The sequence below is a fragment of the Dermacentor silvarum genome, chromosome 3 (genome assembly GCF_013339745.2).
Source record: "Dermacentor silvarum isolate Dsil-2018 chromosome 3, BIME_Dsil_1.4, whole genome shotgun sequence".
In the NCBI taxonomy this organism is placed as follows: domain Eukaryota; kingdom Metazoa; phylum Arthropoda; class Arachnida; order Ixodida; family Ixodidae; genus Dermacentor; species Dermacentor silvarum.
Window position 1 is genome coordinate 94,178,556 of NC_051156.1, and position 23,527 is coordinate 94,202,082.

Genomic DNA, 23,527 nt, shown 5'->3' on the forward strand with positions numbered 1-23,527 from the left:
GCCGAGGGCTAGTCGTGAAAGGTAAGCACCATGCTCCTGGGCCTACCTCATTCTTTAGTACAGCATGGCACCTGAACCGTCTCTCAGTATTGCCACACTAAACGTGCGAGGCTTGGCGGCTAGCCGTAGGCAAAGTCAAGTCCTACGGTTGGTCACTGACCACGACATAGACGTTCTAGCTGTCCAGGAGAGCAAGGTAGACGGGGAGGAGGAGACTGGGAGCATGGTGCGGCGTTTCACGTCTAGATATTATGCGGTCGTGAGCCACGCGGTAGGGACGTCCGCTGGATGTGTCGTGTTGGTTAACAAGTTACGAGAACTGGTTGTTCAAAGTGTGTTTTCATGTCAGTCAGGAAGGATTGTTATGTGCGATTTTGTTTATTGTGAAGTTGAATTCCGAGTCATATGCATATATGCGCCGAATGGTGTAGAAGAACGTGCATTATTTTTTTCCAATCTTTTTCAGTATATTAGCAGTGAAAAGTGCATGCTTTTGTTGGGGGATTTCAACTGTGTTTTGAGTGCTCGGGATAGATCGAATAATGCTGGTATCCGCGATAAAAGCAGTCATATATTGTCTAGGCTGATTGTGAAAGGGAACTAGACGATGAATGTGAGTGTCTGGAGGGGGAGAGGGAAGTGATGTATACGCGATTTCAAGGTAGTAGCCATGCGCGGTTAGACCGCTTGTACATGTCACAGGACATGATTCCAAAGTGCCACAGTTATTCTGTTGCACCTGTGTCGTTCTCCGATCACTGCTTGGTGATGTGTACCATAGGAATGAAGAAGAAGAGTCAATCTTTCAACTGGGACCAATGGAAAATGAATGCCTTACTACTAAAAGACGCGCCATTTGTAGACGCAATTCATGAGGCCGTTATGGAATTAAGCGATGTATGTATTGAAACAATAGCAGAGAAATGGGAATGGTTCAAACAGAAGGTAAAAATGAAAGCAATAGAAAGATCGAGCTGCTTAAGTGTGCGAGGGAAATGAAAGAACGACACTTACCAAAGATACTTAAACAGCTGTCAGCGCTGGAGTGCGAAGAGCCAGGGGCGTATAAGGAAGATATGCGAACCATTAAAGAACAAATTGAACAGTTGGACAAAGCACGCTATCAAGGTGCTATTGTGCGCGCAAGAGCAAACGCATTAGTAGCGGGGGAGACGCTCACCAAAAGGGCGCTTGGACTTGAAAAAGCTCATGGTCGACGTAATCATGTCGATAAGATCTCGTGGAACGGCACGCTTGTCGACGATAATAAGAGCATTGGCCGAGCGTTTTTAGACTATTACCAGTCACTGTTTGCATATCAAGAAGCCAATGTAGATGAGTTCAAAAAGGTTTTTCTCAGTCGCATGCCGCGATTGAGTGACGACACGAAGGACCTATTAGAAGGGAATATCAGAGAGCACGAAGTCGAAAAAGCAATAAATGATTTGAACAATGGCAAATCACCCGGACCTGACGGTCTCAGCGCATGTTTTTATAAAGCCTTCAAGAAAGAACTGTCGCCCTTGCTAACAGACATGTTTAACGCTGCGTATGTGAACAAAGCTTTGCCGCCTTCTTTTGGTAAAGCGCATACCATCTTGATACCTAAGAGTGACAAAGCGGAGAAACTTAGGCTCGTGACATCTTATAGGCCGATATCGTTAACCAATGTTGATTATAAGATTTTCATGAAGGTTTTCGCAGCCAGACTTCAAAGCGTCTTCAAAGAAATAGTTGCAGACCACCAAACGTGTGGGATCAAAGGGAGGTCAATTTTTTCGAATATTCACACGATGCGGTGCGTGCTCAAGTGCTGTGACATCACTTACGATGGCGTCGCAGTGCTCCAGCTTGACCTCGAGAAAGCGTTTGACTGTGTGTCTCATGATATTTTGTTTGCCATTCTGGATCACGTTAATGTAGGTGCCATCATCACTGAGGGAGTGGCGTTGGCGTATCAGAACTGCACAACACGCTTAATTGTGAATAAATCATTGGGGGCCCCCATTAACGTCATGCGTTCTGTGCGTCAAGGCTGCCCCCTCAGTCCTCTTTTGTTTGCAATTTATATAGAAACGATGTGTTTGGCAATAATTAAGAACGAGCAAATACGAGGTTATAGCTTGGCAGCCACAGAAGTCAAGCTCCTGGCATATGCAGATGATATAGCCGTGTGTTGTACAAACAGAGAAAGTGTAACAGAAACGATACGCGTTGTGAAGCAGTATTGTGATGTGCCGGGCAGTAAAGTGAACTGGGGTAAGTCCCTCCGTTTGTGGCACGGAGAGTGGTCTTCGGCCCCGGACAACTTTGCGAATGTGAGCTGGGTGAAAATCCCTACCAAGTATCTCGGTGTTCCCATGGACAGTTACAAACATAGCGAGGGATACTGGACGAACCAAATAAAAGAAACAAGAGAAAAAGCAGACAGGTGGAAAGGCATCAACCTGTCCATTTTCGCAAGGGCAACTGTATGTAATATGTTTTTCATTACGAAGTTGTGGTACGTCATGCAGACGTTGTTTTGTTCAAGGGTAAACGTGCAAACGTTGCACAGAGTGTTCGCCGTTTTTATCTGGGACTCCAACTGGGAAAGATGTAGCCGAACAAACCTGTTCAGGCGTGTGAAGGAAGGGGGGCTGGGCTTGGCGCATCTTTTTGTACGACAGCTTGTCAATAGATTTTTGTTTTTTCGGGATGTGCGCGATCCGTTTCTGCGTACGGTATTACAGCTCAGGTTAAGAGCCGCTTTGCCGGCACTCATTGTTAGTACCAACAGTATGCCCGGAACGATTCGCGGCTATCTAAAAGAAGTTGTTGATAGTGTGCGCTTTCTTTCTGTGCGTTTTTCTTTCGATTATTTATCTGGCGTGAAAAGAAAGACGTTATATAGAGATGTATGCGATATTGTATTCCCAGTGCCATTGTACAGAGCGGTATACAGTGGAGGACCAGGACAGGATGTCCTTAAACGGGTGAAAAGAATGGAGGTACCTACTGGGGTAAAAACATTCTTTTTTAGGCTACACTCAGGAACACTGTCAGTGAAAACATTCATGGAAGAATGTGGCTTCCTGGTACCATGGGGCTCATATTGTTTGATCTGCAAGCAACCTGAAACCATAGATCATGTGTTCTTGCATTGCTGGGAAGGTGTCTACTTCTGGGACGTCCTAAAACGGACAATGAAGAAGGATTTTCCATTGAGTCCGCATGGGATAAGGTACCTAGCGATAAACAATGAGGACGGAGTTCCATACGATTTAATAATGCTCCAGGGCCTCCACTGTTTATGGCGGGCGAGGATGGCTGGGTACCATTGCGACCCAGACGCTAGGCCTGCACGCATTTATTTTCGAGAGAGTATGTCTCGCTTTATTGCAATAAAGAAAACACAAGATTGTGTACCCGATTGGCTGTCGAGGCTAGAACCTTTGACAGCTTTAAAAGAATTTTAGATAGACAACGCCAGTCCATGTAGGACAGGTGGCTTTTCTGTTTTTCAATATGTTTTGTAGTTATTTTTGTGCTATTGTTCTCTAGTGTGTGCTCTGTAAACTGACAAAGACCGGCAATAAATAAAATACAAAAAAAAACGTATAATATCGCTTGAGCCGCTAAAATGTACACTGATTACGATGAGGAAGCGCAGGACGGGACTGCAAGGAAAGCGATTAGTTTACCGCCAGATGCGTGCCCTAATGTGCGAAGTCCGATGGAATTCATTTACTTGACGTAATCACCTCTGAAGTCAAAAAGAAAAATACCCCCGCAATGCTTGCAAGCGTGAATAATACTTACTTCATGCGGTATCGTGATGAAGTTTTTATACGCAAAGGTGAGCTAGCTTGTATCGAATCACGTATAATATCGCTTGAGCCGCTAAAATGTACACTGATTACGATGAGGAAGCGCAGGACGGGACTGCAAGGAAAGCGATTAGTTTACCGCCAGATGCGTGCCCTAATGTGCGAAGTCCGATGTAATTATTTACTTGACGTAATCACCTCTGAAGTCAAAAAGAAAAATACCCCCGCAATGCTTGCAAGCGTGAATAATACTTACTTCATGCGGTACCGTGATGAAGTTTTATACGCAAAGGTGAGCTACTTGTATCGAATCACATATTTATCGCTTGAGCCGCTAAAATGTACACTGATTACGATGAGGAAGCGCAGGACGGGACTGCAAGGAAAGCGATTAGTTTACCGCCAGATGCGTGCCCTAATGTGCGAAGTCCGATGTAATTGATTTACTTGACGTAATCACCTCTGAAGTCAAAAAGAAAAATACCCACGCAATGCTTGCAAGCGTGAATAATACTACTTCATGCGGTATCGTGATGAAGTTTTTATACGCAAAGGTGAGCTGCTTGTATCGAATCACGTATAATATCGCTTGAGCCGCTAAAATGTACACTTCTCACGATGAGGAAGCGCAAGACGGGACTGCAAGGAAAGCGATTAGTTTACCGCCAGAAGCGTGCCCTAATGTGCGAAGTCCGATGTAATTGATTTACTTGACGTAATCACCTCTGAAGTCAAAAAGAAAAATACCCCCGCAATGCTTGCAAGCGTGAATAATACTTACTTCATGCGGTACCGTGATGAAGTTTTTATACGCAAAGGTGAGCTACTTGTATCGAATCACGTATAATATCGCTTGAGCCGCTAAAATGTACACTGATTACGATGAGGAAGCGCAGGACGGGACTGCAAGGAAAGCGATTAGTTTACCGCCAGATGCGTGCCCTAATGTGCGAAGTCCGATGTAATTCATTTACTTGACGTAATCACCTCTGAAGTCAAAAAGAAAAATACCCCCGCAATGCTTGCAAGCGTGAATAATACTTACTTCATGCGGTATCGTGATGAAGTTTTATACGCAAAGGTGAGCTAGTTGTATCGAATCACGTATAATATCGCTTGAGCCGCTAAAATGTACACTGATTACGATGAGGAAGCGCAGGACGGGACTGCAAGGAAAGCGATTAGTTTACCGCCAGATGCGTGCCCTAATGTGCGAAGTCCGATGTAATTGATTTACTTGACGTAATCACCTCTGAAGTCAAAAAGAAAAATACCCCCGCAATGCTTGCAAGCGTGAATAATACTTACTTCATGCGGTATCGTGATGAAGTTTTTATACGCAAAGGTGAGCTAGTTGTATCGAATCACGTATAATATCGCTTGAGCCGCTAAAATGTACACTGATTACGATGAGGAAGCGCAGGACGGGACTGCAAGGAAAGCGATTAGTTTACCGCCAGATGCGTGCCCTAATGTGCGAAGTCCGATGTAATTCATTTACTTGACGTAATCACCTCTGAAGTCAAAAAGAAAAATACCCCCGCAATGCTTGCAAGCGTGAATAATACTTACTTCATGCGGTATCGTGATGAAGTTTTTATACGCAAAGGTGAGCTAGTTGTATCGAATCACGTATAATATCGCTTGAGCCGCTAAAATGTACACTGATTACGATGAGGAAGCGCAGGACGGGACTGCAAGGAAAGCGATTAGTTTACCGCCAGATGCGTGCCCTAATGTGCGAAGTCCGATGTAATTATTTACTTGACGTAATCACCTCTGAAGTCAAAAAGAAAAATACCCCCGCAATGCTTGCAAGCGTGAATAATACTTACTTCATGCGGTATCGTGATGAAGTTTTTATACGCAAAGGTGAGCTAGTTGTATCGAATCACGTATAATATCGCTTGAGCCGCTAAAATGTACACTTCTCACGATGAGGAAGCGCAGGACGGGACTGCAAGGAAAGCGATTAGTTTACCGCCAGATGCGTGCCCTAATGTGCGAAGTCCGATGTAATTGATTTACTTGACGTAATCACCTCTGAAGTCAAAAAGAAAAATACCCCCGCAATGCTTGCAAGCGTGAATAATACTTACTTCATGCGGTATCGTGATGAAGTTTTATACGCAAAGGTGAGCTAGCTTGTATCGAATCACGTATAATATCGCTTGAGCCGCTAAAATGTACACTGATTACGATGAGGAAGCGCAGGACGGGACTGCAAGGAAAGCGATTAGTTTACCGCCAGATGCGTGCCGTAATGTGCGCAGTCCGATGTAATTTATTTCCTTGACGTAGTTCCCTGTGAAGTCAAAAACAAAAAGTAATTTCACGGACTGGAGGTACCGGGGATCGAACCCGGGGCTTCTCGCATGCAAAGCGAGCGCTCTACCTCTGAGCTATACCCCCACAATACTTGCAAGCGTGAATAATACTTACTTTATGCGGTATCGTGATGAAGTTTTTATACGCAAAGGTGAGCTAGTTGTATAGAATCACGTATAATATCGCTTGAGCCGCTAAAATGTACACTGATTACGATGAGGAAGCGCAGGACGGGACTGCAAGGAAAGCGATTAGTTTACCGCCAGATGCGTGCCCTAATGTGCGAAGTCCGATGTAATTCATTTACTTGACGTAATCACCTCTGAAGTCAAAAAGAAAAATACCCCCGCAATGCTTGCAAGCGTGAATAATACTTACTTCATGCGGTATCGTGATGAAGTTTTTATACGCAAAGGTGAGCTAGTTGTATCGAATCACGTATAATATCGCTTGAGCCGCTAAAATGTACACTTCTCACGATGAGGAAGCGCAAGACGGGACTGCAAGGAAAGCGATTAGTTTACCGCCAGATGCGTGCCGTAAAGTGCGCAATCCGATGTAATTTATTTCCTTGACGTAGTCCCCTCTGAAGTCAAAAACAAAAAGTAATTTCACGGACTGGAGGTACCGGGGATCGAACCCGGGGCTTCTCGCATGCAAAGCGAGCGCTCTACCTCTGAGCTATACCCCCACAATACTTGCAAGCGTGAATATACTTACTTTATGCGGTATCGTGATGAAGTTTTATACGCAAAGGTGAGCTAGTTGTATCGAATCACGTATAATATCGCTTGAGCCGCTAAAATGTACACTGATTACGATGAGGAAGCGCAGGACGGGACTGCAAGGAAAGCGATTAGTTTACCGCCAGATGCGTGCCCTAATGTGCGAAGTCCGATGTAATTCATTTACTTGACGTAATCACCTCTGAAGTCAAAAAGAAAAATACCCCCGCAATGCTTGCAAGCGTGAATAATACTTACTTCATGCGGTATCGTGATGAAGTTTTTATACGCAAAGGTGAGCTAGCTTGTATCGAATCACGTATAATATCGCTTGAGCCGCTAAAATGTACACTGATTACGATGAGGAAGCGCAGGACGGGACTGCAAGGAAAGCGATTAGTTTACCGCCAGATGCGTGCCCTAATGTGCGAAGTCCGATGTAATTATTTACTTGACGTAATCACCTCTGAAGTCAAAAAGAAAAATACCCCCGCAATGCTTGCAAGCGTGAATAATACTTACTTCATGCGGTACCGTGATGAAGTTTTTATACGCAAAGGTGAGCTAGCTTGTATCGAATCACATATTATATCGCTTGAGCCGCTAAAATGTACACTGATTACGATGAGGAAGCGCAGGACGGGACTGCAAGGAAAGCGATTAGTTTACCGCCAGATGCGTGCCCTAATGTGCGAAGTCCGATGTAATTCATTTACTTGACGTAATCACCTCTGAAGTCAAAAAGAAAAATACCCCCGCAATGCTTGCAAGCGTGAATAATACTTACTTCATGCGGTATCGTGATGAAGTTTTTATACGCAAAGGTGAGCTAGCTTGTATCGAATCACGTATAATATCGCTTGAGCCGCTAAAATGTACACTGATTACGATGAGGAAGCGCAGGACGGGACTGCAAGGAAAGCGATTAGTTTACCGCCAGATGCGTGCCCTAATGTGCGAAGTCCGATGTAATTGATTTACTTGACGTAATCACCTCTGAAGTCAAAAAGAAAAATACCCCCGCAATGCTTGCAAGCGTGAATAATACTTACTTCATGCGGTATCGTGATGAAGTTTTTATACGCAAAGGTGAGCTACTTGTATCGAATCACGTATATTATCGCTTGAGCCGCTAAAATGTACACTGATTACGATGAGGAAGCGCAGGACGGGACTGCAAGGAAAGCGATTAGTTTACCGCCAGATGCGTGCCCTAATGTGCGAAGTCCGATGTAATTGATTTACTTGACGTAATCACCTCTGAAGTCAAAAAAGAAAAATACCCCCGCAATGCTTGCAAGCGTGAATAATACTTACTTCATGCTGGTATCGTGATGAAGTTTTTATACGCAAAGGTGAGCTACTTGTATCGAATCACGTATAATATCGCTTGAGCCGCTAAAATGTACACTTCTCACGATGAGGAAGCGCAAGACGGGACTGCAAGGAAAGCGATTAGTTTACCGCCAGATGCGTGCCCTAATGTGCGAAGTCCGATGTAATTTATTTCCTTGACGTAGTCCCCTCTGAATGTCAAAAACAAAAAGTAATTTCACGGACTGGAGGTACCGGGGATCGAACCCGGGGCTTCTCGCATGCAAAGCGAGCGCTCTACCTCTGAGCTATACCCCCACAATGCTTGCAAGCGTGAATAATACTTACTTCATGCGGTATCGTGATGAAGTTTTTATACGCAAAGGTGAGCTAGTTGTATCGAATCACGTATAATATCGCTTGAGCCGCTAAAATGTACACTGATTACGATGAGGAAGCGCAGGACGGGACTGCAAGGAAAGCGATTAGTTTACCGCCAGATGCGTGCCCTAATGTGCGAAGTCCGATGTAATTGATTTACTTGACGTAATCACCTCTGAAGTCAAAAAGAAAAATACCCCCGCAATGCTTGCAAGCGTGAATAATACTTACTTCATGCGGTATCGTGATGAAGTTTTTATACGCAAAGGTGAGCTAGTTGTATCGAATCACGTATAATATCGCTTGAGCCGCTAAAATGTACACTTCTCACGATGAGGAAGCGCAAGACGGGACTGCAAGGAAAGCGATTAGTTTACCGCCAGATGCGTGCCCTAATGTGCGAAGTCCGATGTAATTGATTTACTTGACGTAATCACCTCTGAAGTCAAAAAGAAAAATACCCCCGCAATGCTTGCAAGCGTGAATAATACTTACTTCATGCGGTATCGTGATGAAGTTTTTATACGCAAAGGTGAGCTACTTGTATCGAATCACGTATAATATCGCTTGCGCCGCTAAAATGTACACTGATTACGATGAGGAAGCGCAGGACGGGACTGCAAGTAAAGCGATTAGTTTGCCGCCAGATGCGTGCCCTAATGTGCGAAGTCCGATGTAATTTATTTCCTTGACGTAGTCCCCTCTGATGTCAAAAACAAAAAGTAATTTCACGGACTGGAGGTACCGGGGATCGAACCCGGGGCTTCTCGCATGCAAAGCGAGCGCTCTACCTCTGAGCTATACCCCCACAATGCTTGCAAGCGTGAATAATACTTACTTTATGCGGTATCCGTGATGAAGTTTTTATACGCAAAGGTGAGCTACTTGTATCGAATCACATATTTTATCGCTTGAGCCGCTAAAATGTACACTGATTACGATGAGGAAGCGCAGGACGGGACTGCAAGGAAAGCGATTAGTTTACCGCCAGATGCGTGCCCTAATGTGCGAAGTCCGATGTAATTCATTTACTTGACGTAATCACCCCTGAAGTCAAAAAGAAAAATACCCCCGCAATGCTTGCAAGCGTGAATAATACTTACTTCATGCGGTATCGTGATGAAGTTTTTATACGCAAAGGTGAGCTAGTTTTATCGAATCACGTATAATACCGCTTGAGCCGATAAAATGTACACTTCTCACGATGAGGAAGCGCGAGACGGGACTGCAAGGAAAGCAATTAGTTTACCGCCAGATGCGTGCCGTAAAGTGCGCAATCCGATGTAATTTCTTTCCTTGACGTAGCCCCCCTCTGAAGTCAAAAACAAAAAGTAATTTCACGGACTGGAGGTACCGGGGATCGAACCCGGGGCTTCTCGCATGCAAAGCGAGCGCTCTACCTCTGAGCTATACCCCCACAATGCTTGCAAGCGTCAATTATACTGGCTTCATGTGGCTTAGTAATGAAGTTCTTATACGCAAAGGTGAGCATCTTGTATCGCATCACATATGATATCGCTTTAGCCGCTAAAATGTACACTGATTACGATGAGGAAGCGCACGACGGGACTGCAAGGAAAGCGATTAGTTTACCGCCAGATGCGTGCCCTAATGTGCGAAGTCCGATGTAATTCATTTACTTGACGTAATCACCTCTGAAGTCAAAAAGAAAAATACCCCCGCAATGCTTGCAAGCGTGAATAATACTTACTTCATGCGGTATCGTGATGAAGTTTTTATACGCAAAGGTGAGCTAGCTGTATCGAATCACGTATAATATCGCTTGAGCCGCTAAAATGTACACTGATTACGATGAGGAAGCGCAGGACGGGACTGCAAGGAAAGCGATTAGTTTACCGCCAGATGCGTGCCCTAATGTGCGAAGTCCGATGTAATTTATTTACTTGAGGTAATCACCTCTGAAGTCAAAAAGAAAAATACCCCCGCAATGCTTGCAAGCGTGAATAATACTTACTTCATGCGGTACCGTGATGAAGTTTTTATACGCAAAGGTGAGCTACTTGTATCGAATCACATATTATATCGCTTGAGCCGCTAAAATGTACACTGATTACGATGAGGAAGCGCAGGACGGGACTGCAAGGAAAGCGATTAGTTTACCGCCAGATGCGTGCCCTAATGTGCGAAGTCCGATGTAATTCATTTAATTGACGTAATCACCTCTGAAGTAAAAAAAAATACCCCCGCAATGCTTGCAAGCGTGAATAATACTTACTTCATGCGGTACCGTGATGAAGTTTTTATACGCAAAGGTGAGCTACTTGTATCGAATCACGTATATCGCTTGCGCCGCTAAAATGTACACTGATTACGATGAGGAAGCGCAGGACGGGACTGCAAGTAAAGCGATTAGTTTACCGCCAGATGCGTGCCCTAATGTGCGAAGTCCGATGTAATTCATTTACTTGACGTAATCACCTCTGAAGTCAAAAAGAAAAATACCCCCGCAATGCTTGCAAGCGTGAATAATACTTACTTCATGCGGTATCGTGATGAAGTTTTTATACGCAAAGGTGAGCTACTTGTATCGAATCACATATGATATCGCTTGAGCCGCTAAAATGTACACTGATTACGATGAGGAAGCGCAGGACGGGACTGCAAGGAAAGCGATTAGTTTACCGCCAGATGCGTGCCCTAATGTGCGAAGTCCGATGTAATTGATTTACTTGACGTAATCACCTCTGAAGTCAAAAAAGAAAAATACCCCCGCAATGCTTGCAAGCGTGAATAATACTTACTTCATGTGGTATCGTGATGAAGTTTTTATACGCAAAGGTGAGCTACTTGTATCGAATCACGTATAATATCGCTTGAGCCGCTAAAATGTACACTTCTCAAGATGAGGAAGCGCAAGACGGGACTGCAAGGAAAGCGATTAGTTTGCCGCCAGATGCGTGCCCTAATGTGCGAAGTCCGATGTAATTTATTTCCTTGACGTAGTCCCCTCTGATGTCAAAAACAAAAAGTAATTTCACGGACTGGAGGTACCGGGGATCGAACCCGGGGCTTCTCGCATGCAAAGCGAGCGCTCTACCTCTGAGCTATACCCCCACAATGCTTGCAAGCGTGAATAATACTTACTTCATGCGGTATCGTGATGAAGTTTTTATACGCAAAGGTGAGCTAGTGTATCGAATCACGTATAATATCGCTTGAGCCGCTAAAATGTACACTGATTACGATGAGGAAGCGCAGGACGGGACTGCAAGGAAAGCGATTAGTTTACCGCCAGATGCGTGCCCTAATGTGCGAAGTCCGATGTAATTAATTTACTTGACGTAATCACCTCTGAAGTCAAAAAGAAAAATACCCCCGCAATGCTTGCAAGCGTGAATAATACTTACTTCATGCGGTATCGTGATGAAGTTTTTATACGCAAAGGTGAGCTAGTTGTATCGAATCACGTATAATATCGCTTGAGCCGCTAAAATGTACACTTCTCACGATGAGGAAGCGCAAGACGGGACTGCAAGGAAAGCGATTAGTTTACCGCCAGATGCGTGCCCTAATGTGCGAAGTCCGATGTAATTGATTTACTTGACGTAATCACCTCTGAAGTCAAAAAGAAAAATACCCCCGCAATGCTTGCAAGCGTGAATAATACTTACTTCATGCGGTATCGTGATGAAGTTTTTATACGCAAAGGTGAGCTACTTGTATCGAATCACGTATAATATCGCTTGCGCCGCTAAAATGTACACTGATTACGATGAGGAAGCGCAGGACGGGACTGCAAGTAAAGCGATTAGTTTGCCGCCAGATGCGTGCCCTAATGTGCGAAGTCCGATGTAATTTATTTCCTTGACGTAGTCCCCTCTGATGTCAAAAACAAAAAGTAATTTCACGGACTGGAGGTACCGGGGATCGAACCCGGGGCTTCTCGCATGCAAAGCGAGCGCTCTACCTCTGAGCTATACCCCCACAATGCTTGCAAGCGTGAATAATACTTACTTTATGCGGTACCGTGATGAAGTTTTTATACGCAAAGGTGAGCTACTTGTATCGAATCACATATTTTATCGTTTGAGCCGCTAAAATGTACACTGATTACGATGAGGAAGCGCAGGACGGGACTGCAAGGAAAGCGATTAGTTTACCGCCAGATGCGTGCCCTAATGTGCGAAGTCCGATGTAATTGATTTACTTGACGTAATCACCTCTGAAGTCAAAAAAGAAAAATACCCCCGCAATGCTTGCAAGCGTGAATAATACTTACTTCATGTGGTATCGTGATGAAGTTTTTATACGCAAAGGTGAGCTACTTGTATCGAATCACGTATAATATCGCTTGAGCCGCTAAAATGTACACTTCTCAAGATGAGGAAGCGCAAGACGGGACTGCAAGGAAAGCGATTAGTTTGCCGCCAGATGCGTGCCCTAATGTGCGAAGTCCGATGTAATTTATTTCCTTGACGTAGTCCCCTCTGATGTCAAAAACAAAAAGTAATTTCACGGACTGGAGGTACCGGGGATCGAACCCGGGGCTTCTCGCATGCAAAGCGAGCGCTCTACCTCTGAGCTATACCCCCACAATGCTTGCAAGCGTGAATAATACTTACTTCATGCGGTATCGTGATGAAGTTTTTATACGCAAAGGTGAGCTAGTGGTATCGAATCACGTATAATATCGCTTGAGCCGCTAAAATGTACACTGATTACGATGAGGAAGCGCAGGACGGGACTGCAAGGAAAGCGATTAGTTTACCGCCAGATGCGTGCCCTAATGTGCGAAGTCCGATGTAATTAATTTATTGACGTAATCACCCCTGAAGTCAAAAAGAAAAATACCCCCGCAATGCTTGCAAGCGTGAATAATACTTACTTCATGCGTTATCGTGATGAAGTTTTTATACGCAAAGGTGAGCTAGTTGTATCGAATCACGTATAATATCGCTTGAGCCGCTAAAATGTACACTTCTCACGATGAGGAAGCGCAAGACGGGACTGCAAGGAAAGCGATTAGTTTACCGCCAGATGCGTGCCCTAATGTGCGAAGTCCGATGTAATTGATTTACTTGACGTAATCACCTCTGAAGTCAAAAAGAAAAATACCCCCGCAATGCTTGCAAGCGTGAATAATACTTACTTCATGCGGTATCGTGATGAAGTTTTTATACGCAAAGGTGAGCTACTTGTATCGAATCACGTATAATATCGCTTGCGCCGCTAAAATGTACACTGATTACGATGAGGAAGCGCAGGACGGGACTGCAAGTAAAGCGATTAGTTTGCCGCCAGATGCGTGCCCTAATGTGCGAAGTCCGATGTAATTTATTTCCTTGACGTAGTCCCCTCTGATGTCAAAAACAAAAAGTAATTTCACGGACTGGAGGTACCGGGGATCGAACCCGGGGCTTCTCGCATGCAAAGCGAGCGCTCTACCTCTGAGCTATACCCCCACAATGCTTGCAAGCGTGAATAATACTTACTTCATGCGGTATCGAGATGAAGTTTTTATACGCAAAGGTGAGCTAGTTGTATCGAATCACGTATAATATCGCTTGAGCCGCTAAAATGTACACTGATTACGATGAGGAAGCGCAGGACGGGACTGCAAGGAAAGCGATTAGTTTACCGCCAGATGCGTGCCCTAATGTGCGAAGTCCGATGTAATTCATTTACTTGACGTAATCACCTCTGAAGTCAAAAAGAAAAATACCCCCGCAATGCTTGCAAGCGTGAATAATACTTACTTCATGCGGTATCGTGATGAAGTTTTTATACGCAAAGGTGAGCTAGTTGTATCGAATCACGTATAATATCGCTTGAGCCGCTAAAATGTACACTGATTACGATGAGGAAGCGCAGGACGGGACTGCAAGGAAAGCGATTAGTTTACCGCCAGATGCGTGCCCTAATGTGCGAAGTCCGATGTAATTCATTTACTTGACGTAATCACCTCTGAAGTCAAAAAGAAAAATACCCCCGCAATGCTTGCAAGCGTGAATAATACTTACTTCATGCGGTACCGTGATGAAGTTTTTATACGCAAAGGTGAGCTACTTGTATCGAATCACATATTTTATCGCTTGAGCCGCTAAAATGTACACTGATTACGATGAGGAAGCGCAAGACAGGACTGCAAGGAAAGCGATTAGTTTACCGCCAGATGCGTGCCCTAATGTGCGAAGTCCGTTGTAATTGATTTACTTGACGTAATCGCCTCTGAAGTCAAAAAGAAAAATACCCCCGCAATGCTTGCAAGCGTAAATAATACTTACTTCATGCGGTACCGTGAAGAAGTTTTTATACGCAAAGGTGAGCTACTTGTATCGAATCACATCTTTTATCGCTTGAGCCGCTAAAATGTACACTGATTACGATGAGGAAGCGCAGGACGGGACTGCAAGGAAAGCGATTAGTTTACCGCCAGATACGTGCCCTAATGTGCGAAGTCCGATGTAATTGATTTACTTGACGTAATCACCTCTGAAGTCAAAAAGAAAAATACCCCCGCAATGCTTGCAAGCGTGAATAATACTTACTTCATGCGGTATCGTGATGAAGTTTTTATACGCAAAGGTGAGCTAGTTGTATCGAATCACGTATAATATCGCTTGAGCCGCTAAAATGTACACTTCTCACGATGAGGAAGCGCAAGACGGGACTGCAAGGAAAGCGATTAGTTTACCGCCAGATGCGTGCTGTAAAGTGCGCAATCCGATGTAATTGATTTACTTGACGTAATCACCTCTGAAGTCAAAAAAGAAAGATACCCCCGCAATGCTTGCAAGCGTGAATAATACTTCATGCGGTATAGTGATGAAGTTTTTATACGCAAAGGTGAGCTACTTGTATCGAATCACGTATAATATCGCTTGAGCCGCTAAAATGTACACTTCTCACGATGAGGAAGCGCAAGACGGGACTGCAAGGAAAGCGATTTGTTTACCGCCAGGTGCGTTCCCTAATGTGCGAAGTCCGTTGTAATTGATTTACTTGACGTAATCGCCTCTGAAGTCAAAAAAAAATACCCCCGCAATGCTTGCAAGCGTAAGTAATACTTACTTCATGCGGTACCGTGATGAAGTTTTTATACGCAAAGGTGAGCTACTTGTATCGAATCACATATTTTATCGCTTGACCCGCTAAAATGTACGCTGATTACGATGAGGAAGCGCAGGACGGGACTGCAAGGAAAGCGATTAGTTTACCGCCAGATGCGTGCCCTAATGTGCGAAGTCCGATGTAATTAATTTATTGACGTAATCACCCCTGAAGTCAAAAAGAAAAATACCCCCGCAATGCTTGCAAGCGTGAATAATACTTACTTCATGCGTTATCGTGATGAAGTTTTTATACGCAAAGGTGAGCTAGTTGTATCGAATCACGTATAATACCGCTTGAGCCGCTAAAATGTACACTGTAAAAAAATTCCGTAATTTTACAGACGAATCCTACGTAAAAATACAGACTCCAGTTCTGTCTCGCAAAAAACGGAGGGAACATACGTAAAAAAACGGACGCTACTACCGTTTCTTGAAAAAAACATAGCGTGTCCGTAAAAACGAAACGCATGAAAGACGAGGCTCAGCGTGCATATTCGGCTGGACACTATATATACAGATCTACAGAGTGTGCTTATTTATTTGATTCGCTTTGAATCAGCCGGCGAATAACAAAAAAAGACTTTTCGTGCGGCTGCTGCGCTGCTTGCCACATTTCCTCGAGCGTACTACTGCTTCATTGTATTTATCCATGGGTATAAACGAGTGCTAACATCCATTGCATGTTATGGTGTGGCGGTAGCTATATATGCTAGTGCCGATTTGTTCGGTGCCCTTTTGCTTTTCTACTCGTTTGCGGAACACCACGGACAATTTTGTGCCAGCATCGGAGCCGCAGAGATTTTGACAAGAGATCGTCGCTCGATTGCAGGTAAGCTTGACTTCAGCTTTGTCATATCTGGCGCGTCGTGTGCGAAATGTGTGTATTAGTCATTTCCTGTCAAATTGTTACGATGGGTACAATGCAAGTTCTTTGTTGCTCAACGACATCGGTGCACAAGCCGTACAGTGGCAGGAAAACCTCGTGCTCCCTTTGTCGTCAGTGTGCTGCACAACTCTAGACTCGCTGTACCGTGCCTGTGTTTGCGATTAAGCATAGGGTCCACCAGCTGCTAGTTCTACATATACTGTATATGTTCGGTGCTGTAGTGCGAGCTTGTTACGAGCTTTTTTTTTTCTTTTATAGAAGGAAAAAAAGAAAAGGGGGGGGGGGGAGATAGGCCTTGCGGTGTTCACGTCAGACGGGCATAACATCGTAACGTGCCATAGCGTCACACTGCGATGTTTATTGTAGACACGGTGACCTTGCACGCGTGCAAAACTGTTAGTGTTCACGCGAGAATTTTACAGGCGTCTTTGCATAATGGGGTGCATATGTAATAAGTTGAAGTACGATGCCCATGTCACCGTTTTCCAGTTTACCGAGAGGTGCAGCCGTTTTCTTCTTACATGCAGTCGGTCAGCGATTTATATTTTGAAACGGTTGAGTTTGCATTGTTTTCAATTGTGGGAGCAAGGACTGCAGAAAACTTGCTGCCTCTCCACTGCTACCGCTCTTATAAAATTTATCTGCAGTAATATTATTAGCATTGTTTTGTATCGTGCATTGTATTTATGAAATTGAAATAAGGTATCTATACCTTCAGAGGAAGTCACCCAGTTGATAATTCCAAGCTTATCAGTCATCCTTCATTTATGAAGTCAATCATTTCATATGTAAAACTAGATTACACTTGCATCAATCTTACATAATGCTCATATTTAAAATGTGTCAAAGTATACTGGGTTGTGTGCTTAGCACATACAGTTAAAGGTCAGCTTCTACCTTAGAGTTTTTTTTTCCTTATTCGTTGCAGCTATTGCATTTTACTCCCAATCAAAAAATGTGCCATGGGCAGGAAAAGTCAGTTTATTAATGCATGCTGTTTTATTCACAAGGATGGGTACATACGAGTTGTGTACAGAGGTGAACATAAATGCATGAACTGCAGCTTCCACAGGAATGTGGAATTACCTACCCAGGTGTGCATCCTGCAATTCAGGACTGCAGCCTCAACTAGGCAATGCGAATGCCGAAATGCATTCCACTTTGCATGCCGTAGATTTCAAAGAAATTCCAATTTTTTGAACCACGTGTTGCATTAAATTGGGACCTTTGCATAGCAAGTGTGTTCGTTCATTTGTGATTGGATGTGCAAGTAAATTAAATATTTCAGGCTATTAAACTGGGAATCATTCAGAGAGTGGGCTTTCTTGAATAGCGAAGTTGATTGCTGTATCTCCATTGCAGCCACATGAAGAATGTCGGCATGCCGTCTTTGTGTACAAACTTTCTCCACGTTGCCAGCCTACTTCAATCACTACAAGTACCACAGCAGTGTGCTGGGTGGTGCCCTCTGCCCTAGTGAGCCTTGTGATGCTGTTTTAAAGAACTATGAAAGCCTGAAAAGCCATCTCTTCAGACATCACAGAAAACGACGAAAAGAAGAAACTGCAGTTTACATCTGCCCGGTGATCTCATGTGAAGCAAGTGAACTGACCCGCACAATGTTTTTGTCGCACATTGCTACACACTTTAGTAGTGGCACAGACTCTGTCACATGCCCTTTCACAGGTTGTGTCAGTGTGCTGACGACAGCTCAGTCATTCAGAACGCATGTGTCAAGATACCACAGTGGCACTACAGATGCTCTACAGCACTTGCAAGGGCCAGATGCTGACATTGAAATGGAAGCAGGAACTGCTGAAACTGAAGAATCTAGTCTGTCCATGAGCGTAGTGCGAAGCCATGATGTAGAGCCTAGTAGCAGCAGCCATTTCGATGAGAACCTTTTTACTGATAATTTTGCACTGTTTCTTCTGAAACTTGAGAGCCAGCATCACGTACCTGCTAGTACTGTGCAAAACATTATCAAAGAGATGCAGAATCTTCATAGCCTGAATCGTACTTTGACTTTACAAGAGGTTTCAAAAGCTGTCTCAAATGATACCCTTGCTGCTGTAAATTCGGCACTTTCTATAGACCCTTTTGGAACTGCATCTCTCGTCCTCAACTCATCCTATTCTAGGCACAAATATTATAAAGCAAACTTCTGTTTCGTGCCACCTGTAGAGATCACCCTGGGTATGAACAAGCAGAATGTAGCATCAGTTTGCTGTTATGTTCCAATTGAAGACCTGATATGTTTCTTGCTCTGTCATGCACCTACTGGTCAACCCAGTGCGTCAGATGGGTGCTACCATGATTATATTTTCTGCCAGCCTTTCAAACAGTCCGATGAAAATGTCATACGCATAATCCTGTATCAGGACGAGTTTGAAATTGTGAACCCACTGGGCTCATCAAAGGGCCATTTCAAGTTGCTTGCGGTGTATATGACCCTTGGGAATTTGCCACTGTACTGCAGGTCACGTGTAGAGAGCATGCAGCTAGTGATGCTTTGTCGCCAGAAAGACGTAAGAGAATTTGGGCTCCAGAAGGTTTTACAGCCATTAACCGAAAGTTTAGTGATGCTGGAACAGAAAGGACTGCCAATTAATGGAGTGAACCACCATGTACGGTTGGACTTCGTAGTGGGTGATAACCTTGGAAGTCATATGATTGGTGGCTTCACCCAGAACTTCAGCACATCCGCATTCATTTGCCGTTTCTGCCTTTTGACTCGTTTAGAATTTCATGAGAAACCACATCTAGTTGGGGAAAGGCGGACCCCAGAAAAGTATATGCAGTCACTTGAACGGCTTGAAAGCAGTAATGAACAGAGTGACTGTGGCATTGTAAATAACTCCCCGTTTCATGTACTGAGGCACTTTCATGTGTGCCGGTCAGGATTGCCTCCATGTATTGGACATGACCTTTTTGAAGGTGTAGTTCGACATGACTTGCCGTTATACATTCGGTATTTTGTCACCAAGAAAAGGTGGTTTACTTATGAATATCTGAACAACAGGATTTCTACTTTGAAATACAGCACTCATGACCTGCGAAACAAGCCAGCCAAGGTGCCCAGCCAAAGTGACAAGCTTGGGGGCCATGCAATTCAAAATTGGACGCTGTTAAGATTGCTTCCTTTGTATATAGGCACAAAAGTGGCCGATACAAATGACCCAACTTGGGAGCTCGTGGTCAAACTCATGGAGGTAACCGATCTCATTATGGCACCAAAAATAACTGCAGCTCAAGTTGCATATCTGAAAATTTTGACCGAAGACTACATAGTGTCTCGAAGTATCCTGTTTCCCAGTGCCAAACTACGGCCAAAGCATCACTACATGCTACATTACAGTGAACTTATTCAGGAGTTTGGCCCACTCTGCCACGTGTGGACTATGAGATTTGAAGGCAAACATCAATATTTTAAACAGTGCATACGCAGTTCACGAAACTTCAAGAATGTCACAAAGACATTGAGCGAACGACACCAGCTTTATCAATCATTCCTGGCTGCCCGAGGTTTATTCCGCACTTCTCCAGTGTTCACAGACATGAGCCAGGATGAGCAAACAAGGATTCAGAGTGAGGTTGTGCATTTTCAGATTCGTGAGCATAGTGTCCTGCTAAAGAAAGCCACTGTGGATGGTTGCATGTATGCAGTCGATGACTATGTTCTTGTGTCGGGAACAAGGTTTGATCCTGTGTTTGGTTTAATAATTGCCATTGTGAAAAACATCTCTGCAGAAATATTTCTGTTAGTTAAGTGTGTTCGTTCAGCATGCTTGCCAGGTCTCTCGTTGTATGTGTTGCAAAGTTCAGCTTGCACAACAGAACTCCTATGCCCTTTTGAGCTGCTAGACAGGACAGCCTACCAGCCCTACGCTTTCAATGGTGCCACTGTTATTAGACTGAACTTTTCATTTCCTGAAACGCTGTGAGCACTATCAGGCTGGTTTTGCATGCTCAATTGTGTATCGAAATTCTGTTGTTATACCTCACTGTGAAGTTTGTTATAAAAGTTGAATGAAAAAGCATGCCTTGCAATAGCAAAAAAAAGTTTGCCTTGTTGATAGGGCTTCATATAGTATTTTAGTCCTACATTGTTTTACTGCAGACACTCGATATACAGCAAAGCCACTCAGTATGGTACATTATACAGTAGAACCGTGTTACAGTGCAGTTGTTGATACAGGGAAGACCTTCACTATATTGGTATCTTCACTACAGCTTTAGTTCACCATTTTGCTTTTCTGTGACTACGATTAAGCTTTGCCATGCACAGTGGGTTCTAAAGGAGTGCAAGTTTGCTACTTGTTGAAATGTAGTGCCTATATTTACAGAAAAGTTCTTACTGTAGAAAGAATGGTGAATGCTAATTCCAAGCAATCCTGTTAATGCACAAATCGTTATTCAAGGTGACCAGACAATGGCAAAAATCGCTTGCAAAAGGAAAGCTTTCTCGGCCCCATATTTGCAGGCTATCATTGCATGTATGGATTCTGCCACCATTTCTGTAATAGGAAAGCATAGTTACCACTCTGATGGGACTTCAAAGTTCAAAGCAGCCAGTGTGTGCATTCAGGCATAAATTGTAAATTGAAATGGTTCGCTGAAATAACCATGGTGAGTGCAAGTATTGTTTACTCCCATAATTTTCTGAAAACTGTACTTTTGTTTATGGCACAACTACCCACGGTTTCATATATCAGTTTATTCGTTATGACCATCTTAACTATATCAATTAAAAAAATTAATGGACACCTGTCTGAGTGTAATCACAAGCAGTTGTAGCAGCACCAGCAATGCCACCACCTTCTCGCCTTGCAACGTTTCTATATAAATTAGTTTGTATATGTGTGCTTACTCGTGCTTAAGCAACGCAGTATTTCTCTTCAACACAGATGTTCCCTATATGCGGCTTTGCTCTATCAAGATTCTGCTGTATCATACTAGAAAGACGGCTACTGTTGTCGATGTTCCAATATTTGTATCAGTTTATAGTTGTACTGTCAGAGTAAAATATAAATTGTAGCCTGCAAACTCTGATATAGTGCTGTCTTGAAGCAAAGCGTGCTTTGTGGTATGCTTGTTATTATGTAAAAAACTCTTTTCAATTGTTATGTTAAGCCAAGTTGCATTTCTTGTGTGAATTGCCGTGTGAAACTTGCTTGCCCAAGTAGGCAATATTGATATCAACTGCTCTGTATGTGATGTTAGATGTACTGGACAGTCTGTACTCTTTTCCATGCCCCTGGGCTTGGAGCATGTAGTTGCATTGTTTGCTTTGCAACACATTTGCATTTGTCTGTTACCTGGTGTTTTGTGATTTATACTGTTAGATGGAACTTACAAGTTCTGAAAGTTCCAGTTATTTGGTGTGGCAGCTCGCATAAGTGTCATCACTGACCAGTGCAGTGAATACTGTAGGTTCTTCGCTATACAAAAGTGTTTCTTGATGCTTCTCAACAAGCTTCTCGCCACTGCACTGCAGGAAACAGTCCACTATGCCACTTATTAAAATTTGGAGTGGCGATCAAGTGGTGAAAAAGGTGGCTCATGCTACCACTTTAGCAGAGGTGCTTGTTCAGGCAAACGAAAAAGGAGTCTGCAGTTCTCCAAATGCAAAGGTAACGTCATTATTTTGTCATAATAGCTACTGTTCTGTAGCCACTTCAATATTTGTGTGTTAGTCGGTATGTAATTTTGGAAGACAAAAAAATATTTTCTGTAAACCTCTGATGTATAGCGCTTCTGCACGCAAAATTTGTTTATTCAGTATCAGCCCTCAGTTAATATGCTACATTTTATATAATGTTTCCCATGGCAACAGCTTATACATCATCTTGCGACATTTTCAACTTCTGTTATTTATATTTCTATCCACGTTGAATAACCATTAAAATCTTTTTACGTCAAGCACATTTCATGTCTATTGCACTAGCGATTACATGTATCTTTTCATTTTGTCATTTGACATTTCAAGGGTGGCTCTTGTAGCTAAAGCCTGTTAAACATAGACATTGATGCTGTAGTGTGTCATGCTATTGGAAAATGTGATCTTAAGCAGGTAAGAAACTTGGAAGATGGGGCTGCCTTAATGATATGTTACCATGAAAAGTGTACTAGTACTTGTCTCCTATTCTATAGAGAATCATGTTTAAGGTGATGCTGCATTTTGCCACATTAAAATTGTTTACACAGGTAAACTATTTTTCTGCTGTAAAGGTGAAAAATAACTGACAGATCGGAGTGGTGAATTAGGAGTACGGTTGTGTATACATGCAGCATTATTAGGTGCGTGCTGTTAACTTTTGGCAGTACTTCTAAAGCTATGGTATCAACCACTGTGGTAATGCATCCGTCTCGGAGGGGAGTTCACAACGTAGCTGAGAAACTTGGAAGAAAAAGGGCTTGCGCACTTCAACAACAGCACTGTTCTGTTCTGCACCACTCCAAAAAAATGAGTACGCATGCACGAACAATGAGAACACTAAGAGAATGCCACAGTTTAAAGGTGCATGGCTGTATTCCTTGCTTTGCTCTTCATCACTTTTCATCTTTAAGCGAAATGAAAAATCTTTCGCCCAGCATAGCCAGCCACAGTGGGCATGTTCACTTGTGGCTCTTTCAAGGCCTAATAATCGTGGTGATAAGCAACTGCAGATTTGCACCATTTCAAAATTGAAACCCTGACATGTACATTATAATGAAAATACATTTTGCACTTGTACATGCAAGTCTGCCAAAGCCATGTAAGGGTGTAAGGGCAATGCCTTAGAATAACTTAAGAGGTTTTGGTACTGCAATACAAGGTGAAGAAAAGGCCTGTCAAGTTCTCGGGAAAGAAAAAGTAAAGAGAACGGGGAAAATTGGGCGAGTTGGTTTCGATTCATTGCAACAGGTAGTGGCAACAATGAAGTTAGAGAAAGAAATGAATTGGAAGAGTGCTAAACTCCAGCTACATTTTATTCACAGAAATCGTTTCCTTGAAAAGTAACAAAAACT

At 43.4% G+C, this 23,527-nt stretch overlaps 9 non-coding genes across 9 annotated transcripts; all 9 read right to left on the reverse strand.

The window, feature by feature from the left end:
* Window positions 1-6,149: 6,149 nt before the first annotated feature.
* Trnaa-ugc (transfer RNA alanine (anticodon UGC)) lies at window positions 6,150-6,221 on the reverse strand. The gene has a single exon. It is a non-coding gene; the product is annotated as a tRNA-Ala (tRNA).
* A 535-nt stretch (window positions 6,222-6,756) lies between these two features.
* On the reverse strand, window positions 6,757-6,828 carry Trnaa-ugc (transfer RNA alanine (anticodon UGC)). Its single transcript has one exon. It is a non-coding gene; the product is annotated as a tRNA-Ala (tRNA).
* Window positions 6,829-8,422: 1,594 nt separating this feature from the next.
* Trnaa-ugc (transfer RNA alanine (anticodon UGC)) lies at window positions 8,423-8,494 on the reverse strand. The gene has a single exon. It is a non-coding gene; the product is annotated as a tRNA-Ala (tRNA).
* A 799-nt stretch (window positions 8,495-9,293) lies between these two features.
* On the reverse strand, window positions 9,294-9,365 carry Trnaa-ugc (transfer RNA alanine (anticodon UGC)). Its single transcript has one exon. It is a non-coding gene; the product is annotated as a tRNA-Ala (tRNA).
* Window positions 9,366-9,902: 537 nt separating this feature from the next.
* Trnaa-ugc (transfer RNA alanine (anticodon UGC)) lies at window positions 9,903-9,974 on the reverse strand. The gene has a single exon. It is a non-coding gene; the product is annotated as a tRNA-Ala (tRNA).
* Window positions 9,975-11,560: 1,586 nt separating this feature from the next.
* On the reverse strand, window positions 11,561-11,632 carry Trnaa-ugc (transfer RNA alanine (anticodon UGC)). Its single transcript has one exon. It is a non-coding gene; the product is annotated as a tRNA-Ala (tRNA).
* Window positions 11,633-12,430: 798 nt separating this feature from the next.
* Window positions 12,431-12,502, reverse strand: Trnaa-ugc (transfer RNA alanine (anticodon UGC)). Its single transcript has one exon. It is a non-coding gene; the product is annotated as a tRNA-Ala (tRNA).
* A 536-nt stretch (window positions 12,503-13,038) lies between these two features.
* Trnaa-ugc (transfer RNA alanine (anticodon UGC)) lies at window positions 13,039-13,110 on the reverse strand. Its single transcript has one exon. It is a non-coding gene; the product is annotated as a tRNA-Ala (tRNA).
* Window positions 13,111-13,908: 798 nt separating this feature from the next.
* On the reverse strand, window positions 13,909-13,980 carry Trnaa-ugc (transfer RNA alanine (anticodon UGC)). Its single transcript has one exon. It is a non-coding gene; the product is annotated as a tRNA-Ala (tRNA).
* Between the last annotated feature and the right edge of the window lie 9,547 nt (window positions 13,981-23,527).